The sequence below is a fragment of the Triticum aestivum genome, chromosome 7D, assembly GCF_018294505.1.
Source record: "Triticum aestivum cultivar Chinese Spring chromosome 7D, IWGSC CS RefSeq v2.1, whole genome shotgun sequence".
NCBI classification, from domain to species: Eukaryota; Viridiplantae; Streptophyta; class Magnoliopsida; order Poales; family Poaceae; genus Triticum; species Triticum aestivum.
Genome location: NC_057814.1, coordinates 30,155,805 through 30,164,560, shown reverse-complemented (window position 1 = coordinate 30,164,560; position 8,756 = coordinate 30,155,805). Strand labels below are relative to the sequence as shown.

At 42.3% G+C, this 8,756-nt stretch overlaps 1 pseudogene; it reads left to right on the top strand.

Moving 5' to 3' along the window:
* Nucleotides 1-1,204: 1,204 nt before the first annotated feature.
* LOC123164207 (pentatricopeptide repeat-containing protein At1g60770-like) overlaps nucleotides 1,205-8,756 on the top strand; it is a 29,368-nt pseudogene continuing 21,816 nt past the window's right edge.

Genomic DNA, 8,756 nt, shown 5'->3' with positions numbered 1-8,756 from the left:
ACGCCATCACAGTCCTTGGGTTGTTGCAAGTGCTCTGGTTTTCAGTTGGGCTGTTTGAAATACTCTGCTTTTCAGTTGTGTTGTGGCCTTGTCTTAGGTAAAGAATGAACTATATATGCTTCGCTTGTTTGAAACAAAAATTGGATTTGTATGTGAGTCTCTGACTGCAATGCCCTTAGATATGTGATATGAGCTGCGATGAATGAATACTTTGCTACCCTAAATTATATATGGTTATGTGGCAGGTATTCCAATGTGCACCTGTGTGAGTACAATGGCTTAATGACGCTATACACGAAGGTCAACTAACCTGAGGAGGTCCCCAGCATCATCCAGGACATGAAGGCCGATGATGTTCTACCAGATGTCTATACTTATAATATCTGGGTGAGGTCACTTGCGAAACAACGAGTAGGAAAAGACCAGCCAAGGCTGCTGGGCAGGCTATTGTATATGGCATTACCACAAGCGCATTTGGGAATTCGTAATTAAACAGAATCATTTATTCATAATATGTGAAAACAAAATTGAGCAACCATAGGACACAACAAGTTCATCTAGACAATCAAACAGGAGTCTTCTTCATTTTTCTCTCCCTTTTCCACCATGGTCATCTGCTTCCTCCTTTTCCCCTCCCTATCCTCTCTGTCTCTCCTCTTTTTACTTTTCCTCATGGAGCAGCCTGCTCATCGGCAGCCTACCGTCCAAACGTTGGTCTGTGGGGCAGCTGGTTAAAGCACCAATTTGCCATGTTCGAACAACTCACATATCCTTTTCAGTTCTTCTAAATTCTCACCTCACTAGCAAAAAGGCACATCAAAAGTCACACAACCGAAAGAACACAAATAAAAAAGGTGTAAAATGGTCTCAAGTATATATAGAGGCAGAGTGATAGTAGAAACTTTTGTTAACGTAGCAGCTCAGAAAGTGTGATGCTGTTGAATGGTGTCTATTTCATGAAGAGTTAACTAGCATGACCATAATGCAATAAGAGCATGAAGGAATTCATCATACGGTATTGATGCAGGCATTAAGCTCAAATCGACTGTAATCCAGATTTCCATGTAAAGCATGCAATTAAACTCCCTAAATCAGCAGATGTACCTTGCAGCCGACATGGTTGATTTGTTTCTACCTTTCTAGCGATGGTCTATGTGAACCTTCCTCGCATTGGCTAGATAGATGTGCATGATTTTCGATTGATCACAACAAAGAACAATGACGGTCAAATGTGTATAATAACCAATGACGGAGACAGGGGGCTTCCAAATGCTCTGATGAAAGCATATGTTACAGAGGGTATGCTTGACAAGGCCGTTGCTCTCAAGAAGCGTGCCAAGATGCGCGGAGGAAGGCTTAACGCGAAGACGTGGGAGATTTTAATTGAGCACTATCTCAAGGTAGGGGATCTCAAGAGTGCCCATTGGTGCGCCGACCCTGCAATCAAGAAGGGACACAGCAACAGCAGGATCTTGGTGCCACCACATGACGTGACCTGTGCAGAAATATCTGGGGACTGTGGTGTTCCGCGGTGACTGGAAAGAAGTTCCCCGGTATGCAACACTGTCTAAAGATCAAATACGTGGAACTCAGCGACGAAATTGGCAAGTTGGCCGATTCCATCTTGTTTATTGATTAGTTAATTACCATCCCACTTTGTTTCTTCTCAATAACAGCCAGCAGGGTGGTTTCATATTTTTCAGTTGTTTTCCTCCGCAAAATCTTTTTTTATAAAGGGTGGATTTTTTGACTCACATGGAGCATCGAGAGGATACAATAGGAGCACACACCCGGCCTCTTCATAACTAGAATGCACACAGCCAACCCAACGCACACACGCGAAAGCACACCAACAACTAGCAAAGTCATAAGACCAAAAGCTATATGAAGGCGTGGGAAAAAGAACAAGAAAAAAAGCCCCAAAGCGATCATATCAGAACAACAACGAGAATCTTCAATAGCAAGCAAGGCCTTCAGGAAGGAAGCGACACTCAAGCGCCGCCGTCACTGGATCCAACCACAAAGGCCAGAATCAAAGTTTTCACCCCGAAGAAACAGTATGAACGTATCCGAGCAATGCCGCCAACAAGGTAACGACATAAAAAACACCGCGATTACCAGGTATGACCACTCGGGTCTGACCTAGGCTTTCGCCCCAGAGCTCGAGACCAGGTGCTCGCAGCACCACCATCAAAGCCACACGTGTGTTGTCGCCACCACATTTCCGCAATACCAGCAACTACAATTTGACCACCGCCACTCCCAGTGCGTCAAGTCATTGCCCATAATTTGTAACACACCACAGAAAGTCAGGATGTATACTGAAATGTTAGCCTGCCATTTGTTTCTGTTGATTGGCTGCTTCTGCATGCCATCGCAGTCCTTGGGATGTTGCAAGTGCTCTGCTTTTCAGTTGGGCTATTTGAAATACTCTGCTTTTCAGTTGTGTTGTGGTCGTGTCTTCGGTACCGAATGAACTATACATGCTTCACTTGTTTGAAACAAAAATTGAATTTGTGTACTATGAGTCTGTGACTGCAATGCCCTTAAATATGTGATAGGAGCTGCCATGGAAGAATACTTTGCTACCCTGAATTATATATGGTTATGTGGCAGGTACTCGAAAGTGCACTTGTGTGACTGCGTCTGAATTGTAAAAAATTGTGACGATCTGTCACAACTTTGAATGCAAAATTGGCACTTCAAGGAAATTATTGTGCACAACGTGGAAATCATTGTTTTCTTGCCCCGTCACATCCTTTTGCTAGCTATTGAGCGATTATCTGCGATAGGGCCGCTCTTTGAAGAAGTGAAGGTGATGGTTAAAAGTCATCAAAATTTTAGGGTTGAGTGGGTGAGGCGCGGTTAATGGCGCCGCACATATTTTAACTAAGGAAGCAGGTTGTGGGAATGGTTCCACGTCCCTCCAGATTGTATTAGGAACATTGCAGCTTTCGGAACTGCCCGAACATTCTGAATAGATAGCAACACTCCCAACATAAAAATAAATCCTTTTGCTAGATATTGAAGGAGCTAAACTTTGCTTTCACTGCCATGTCCTACAACAACTTACTGACACTATACTTACAATTTTCTAGATGATGAAGGTCCCCAGCACCATCCGGGACATGAAGGCCGATGTCCGATGATGTTCTAGATGTCTATACTTATAATGTCTGGATGAGGTCACTTGCGAAACAACAAGTAGGAAAAAACCTGCCAAGGCTGCCGGGCAGGCTTTGGTATATGGGATTATCACAAGAGCATTTGGGAATTCCTAATTAAACGGGATCATTTATTCATAACATATGAATGAAAAATTGAGCAACCATAGGACACAACCCATCTATCTAGACAATCAAACAGTAAGCCTCTTCCTTTTCTCTCCCTTTTCCACCGTGGTCATCTGCTTCCTCCTTCCCCCCTGCGTTTCCTCTCTGTCTCTCCTCTTTTTACTTTTCCTCATGGAGCAGCCCGCTCCTCCACAGCCTCCGTTCGATCTTCGGTCTGTGGGGCAGCTGGTTAAAGCACCAATTTGCCATGTTCGAACTACTCACATCTCCTTTTCAGTTTCTACTAAAATCTCACCTCACTAGCAAAAAGACACATCAAAAGTCACACAACCGAAGGAACACAAACGCAAAAGGTGTAAAGTGGTCTCAAGTATATATAGAGGCAGAGTGATAGTAGAAACTTTAGTTAACTTAGCAGCTCAGAAAGTGTGATGCTGTTGAATTGTGTCTATTTCATGAAGAGTTAACTAGCATGACCATAATGCAATAAGAGCATGAAGGAATTCATCACACGCTATTGATGCAGCATTAAGCTCAAATCGATTGGAATCTAGATTTCCAAGACAATGCATGCAATTGAACTCCCTAAATCACGAGATGTACCTTGCAGCCGACATGGTTGATTGGTTTCTACCTTTCTAGCCATGGTCTATGTGAACCTTCCTCGTGTTTGCTAGATATAGATGTGCATGATTTTTGACTGATCACAACAGAGAACAATGACGGTCAAATGTGTATACATTGTGGATAATAACCACTTCCCTCTAAATTATATCAGATCATTTCTCATATGTACCATACTGCGATTACTATACAAACTTCTATCTGTACAAAGGATGCCATCTCTTGATCATCTCTGTCTGTATGCCTCTCTGGAATCGCAGCTTACGTCCAAACTGCAAACTATGATTATCCGTCGACCGTGCGTCAGATTTTTAGAGTTTGTCAAACTGGAAGAGAAGTTGTCCTTTACTCGCTCGTAACAACACCCCATTCTGAACATGACATGAATAAATGCATGATCACTTGTCTATTTCTTTGTAAGTATTAAATCTAAATGCAAGCCGGTTGAAATAAAACACCTGTAGAATCTTAAACTGTGTTTTTATAGGTTAAGACCATCTTTGTTTGGGTCATAGATACAAATTCTCATATTATAGATCATTTTGTGTAAATTAAGAATGTGTGATATTTTTTTCTCCCGTTGCAACGCACAAGCCTTTTTACTAGTATATGTTAATGACGCAGGGTCAAGAATTAGGTCGATCCGCCGAGCCAGCCAGACGTTGGGTCCAAACAAGCCACTGCTGGTGAGGCTGAAAAAAAGGGGTAAAAGAACACGGTCTCCTCTCTGTAAAATTACCTCCTGCCAAGCTAATTTTACGTTTGGCGGTTGACTCAAGCCCAGCCCATCTCCACGTCATTTTCTAATCGATTGCGAAAGGTGCTGAGAGTATTGAGGGTGAGCTGGCTCGAAGGCAAGTCGTCGGTAGGCTAGCTGTGGGTGCCGGTGTGGTTAGTGCCTAGCAATATAAAAACTAGATACCTTTTCACAAATATTACAATTTTATAAGCTAGATGCCTGGCCTCGTCTGCAATCGGAAAAACCATTCAAGTAAATCACCATGGGCCTTGTAGCTGACATGGTTGATCGGTTTCTCCCGCATCGCCATGTCAGCTGTTGCCGCACCATGGTACAGGAGTGGCTCTTGTGATGGTACCGGGGAACTAGAGTATGTCACCCATAAACAGAAGCATTTCCATTTTTTCCTGGGCTTCATGTCAATGGGACATATACTAGATTTTCAACGGGTCATTTTCCTGTAATTTTTTCCTGGATTGTCCGTGGGCACACCTAGACACACCTCGAGACACACCGCCATTTGCCCACATTGTCTTTCAGCTTATTATAAAATCTCAAATCATCAACAAGAAAACACATCAAAAGTTCAGTAATGAGTGTACACTCATAACCTGATGACCAAGAAAAGTAACCCCAGCAGATGTTATGGTCTAGATATATATAGAAACAGAGTGGACAATGTTCAGAACACGTTTACAAGCAGCACGATAAGTGTGATGCTGCTGAATGATGTGCAGCTCATGAGGAGTAACCATTGTTTCTCATTTTAGCTAGCCATGCATAATCTTCAGTTGTTCACATGCCAATCTCATGACGGTGCTTTCAAATTCTTTCGATGTTTTCTTTGCAAAATCTGCAACGCCAGGATGTAATACTGACATTTAGCCTGACATTTGTTTCTGTACTCCATCACACTCCTTGGGTTGTTTCAAATGCTCTTCTTTTCAGTTGTACCGCCGTCCACTGAATGAACTCTAATGTTTCGCTTGTTCGAATTACGTATTTTGGCTGCATTCATGGATGATGCCAAATTGATACTATAAACATTGTAGATATGGATAACTCTGTCATAATATTCTGATCATAATTTTGGGCAAGGAAAAAGTATCACTCACGCTCTATAATCACGCCGAACAAGGAGAAAATGAATTAGGTATGTCCGCTCCACACATATTGTATCTCAATGCACACACTGAGTGCTTCTTAATGGACATACTTTAACAGGTAAACTGCACTCTTCTGTAGGCACGCGCCATGGACAAGCCGAACACTTCTCCATGGGACAGAACCTGGACTTGCAGTGGAACATCTCATATTGAATTTTCCTACTTTCTTGGTGGGTCCACGACCACCCGACCATCATCAGGACCATTGTCAAAATTCTCTTTCAGTTCTTTCTAAAGTCTCAACTCATCATCAAGAAAACACATCAGAAGATCAGTAATAGTGTATACTCATAACCCGATGACAACCCGAAGGAACCCAACTGAAAAGATGCATATGGTTAGGAGATATATAAATAGGCAGAATGGGAATGATCATAAGGCTGGTTACAGAAGCATGGTAAGGGAGATGCTGATGCCGCTGAAAGGTGTGCAGCTCATGAGGAGAATAGTGTTTCTCATGTTGGCCAGCTAAGCCATGCATAATATTTAGTTGTTCACATACCTCAGCTCATTTTTTTGTGGAAGTCAAAGTTGCATCTTCTTTTGCTCTTGCCATGCTCGGTTACTCAAACTCTTTTTCTACCAAATTTTTTGAAGTCTTATCTTTTAAGTACTTAGCTGATTCTGGCCATATTCTGTAAAATTAGGCTTGCTTATTTTAACCATAACTTCTCCCCAGAGATGGTGAAAGAGAAAACCTACAGGGAGGTTGTAGCTCTCAAATTAACTGTGGATTGCTTTATAAGCACAAACCTGACGAATGCAAAAATATATTTGTTCTGGGGGTGATAGTTTGGTTAAGGAGGTATATATGAGCTTGCAATCCCCTTTCATGTAGAAAACTTATTATGTGGTGAGAATTGCTGATATGGCAACACAACTTATCGAACAAATAGTAGAAAAGGAAACCACCAGATGTCAAGAAAGTGAATGGAAACTTAAACCAGGTCATCCGTAGATCCTCACCCTAGGTAGATGGGACCATTACAGGTAAAGAGTTTAGGAATCGTAATTTGGAACATTAATTCCTGGTTAACTAACTGAATTATCATTTCATAGTTTGTAAAATGAAAAATCAAAATAGCGGCGATCTCAAAATATGCTATTAGCGTGCTATATCGCGCTATAGTGTGCTATTAGCGAGACGTTGCACACCGATATATTTAGCGAGGCAATTCTCAATACGCTATAGCGCGCTATTTTTTTCAGTGGGCTTCGCCAACAGAGCAAACCACGGTTAATTTGAGAGCTGGTACCTACCTGTAGGTTTCTTCTTTCAACCGTTAGATTATAAAATTTACGACCAGGATAAAAAGACAACTTGCGTAACGCAGATGATCCAATCCTATGAAAAACGCACCTGACACGTCCAACTTATAGTCAAATGAAACTAACAAACTCCACCCGCAAAAAAAAGCCTCACGTAAAAAAGAAATAAACAAGGAAATCCTCACATAAAAGAAAAAAAGCCACCCGTTCCCACATACTCTCTTCGTTCCTTTATATAAGGTGTATTTATTTTTTGATAAACTTCCAGAATGTAAGGTGCATTTCTTCTAATTCCCCACAATTCCCTTGTTAGCCCTCCTGAAAAAAGGAAAGTATATCTCTCTTGATTGTCTGTATCTCTCCTTGTAGCAAAAGAAGGAAACTATCTCTTTATCAATTGCATGTATCTCTTACTTTTCTGGAGGAATTGATTTACTTGCCACTAACCAATAAATTTGCCAAGGGTAATTTCGTCCTAACATGTCTATAATTATATGCCTTGATCACCGTGCCGGAAATAATACACCTTACATAAAGGAGCAGAGTGAGTATTAAGAAGTAAAGTTGCCGTAAAAAATGAGGTAAATACACCCACGGTCTTAGAACTTGCACTGGATGGTCACTTTGGTGCACAAAGTTGTAAAATACGCGTTTGTGGTCATGGAACTTGCAAAACGGTGCAAATACAGTCACTCCCTTCGTACGCAGCCGTATGTGGAGACGCCAGCGTGGCATGGGCCCGCTGTCAGCGACCATGGCCTTCCAGTGAGGCGTGCGCGTGGTCACTTTGCAGAAAACCCTATGGGTTTATTATATTTTGCGCAAAAAAGCCCCTGGAGACGCGGGAACAGAGCGCTTTGCAAATAAGCGTATAGGTACCCTAAAATCGCTGGCAGCCCATTGTAACTCCCCACCACTTCGTCTCCCTTCTCTGTCGATCGTTCCAAGGCGCTGGCGGAGACGGAACTGCGGCACGGCGGCCGTCGGAGGAGGAGATGGAAGAACCGCGCCGCCGACGGCCGGGGGAAGCAGCACCCACATACGGTGAGTGATCCCATGCGTCTACCTCCTCTTTTATTTGCCGATTTTGTCAGCCCGCCGTGGGTAGGATTTGTGTGGTAGGATCGGTGGGTTGTACCAGTTGATTGAGATGTTCAGGCTTTGATTCGAGCGCGTATTTTGCCTATGGATTAGTTGCGGCCGGTCGGAACTCCTGCTTCTCCAATCTGACCTAGGGTTTAATTGGGGGTTTTCAAGGAGGCGTCTTTTTTGCTTCAGAAAAGTTGATGAAAGTAATCCAGAATTCATGTTAGGCACGCTATGTTGACATATTTCGTCGTTGATGCAATGTGTTAACTAAACATATGTGAAACTGAACGTGTGCTTTCTGTATAATCAGCATGTCTGCAAATACTGAATATTTGCTGCAATTTTGTATGTGACTAATGTTGCTTTGTTCATAGAGATGTTAGTGCATGGATGTATACTGTTGTGCATTGCAAATTGGTACGCTGATCTTACTGCATTGTTTTTTTTATTAAATTTGAGAGTTATTTAACTGAATATGGCTGCACTGTTCATAACTGAATGTGAATGTTCTGTTTTTACTGAATGTGAGTGCTCTGTTCTATACTAAATGTGAGTGCTCTGTTTTGTATTGAATGT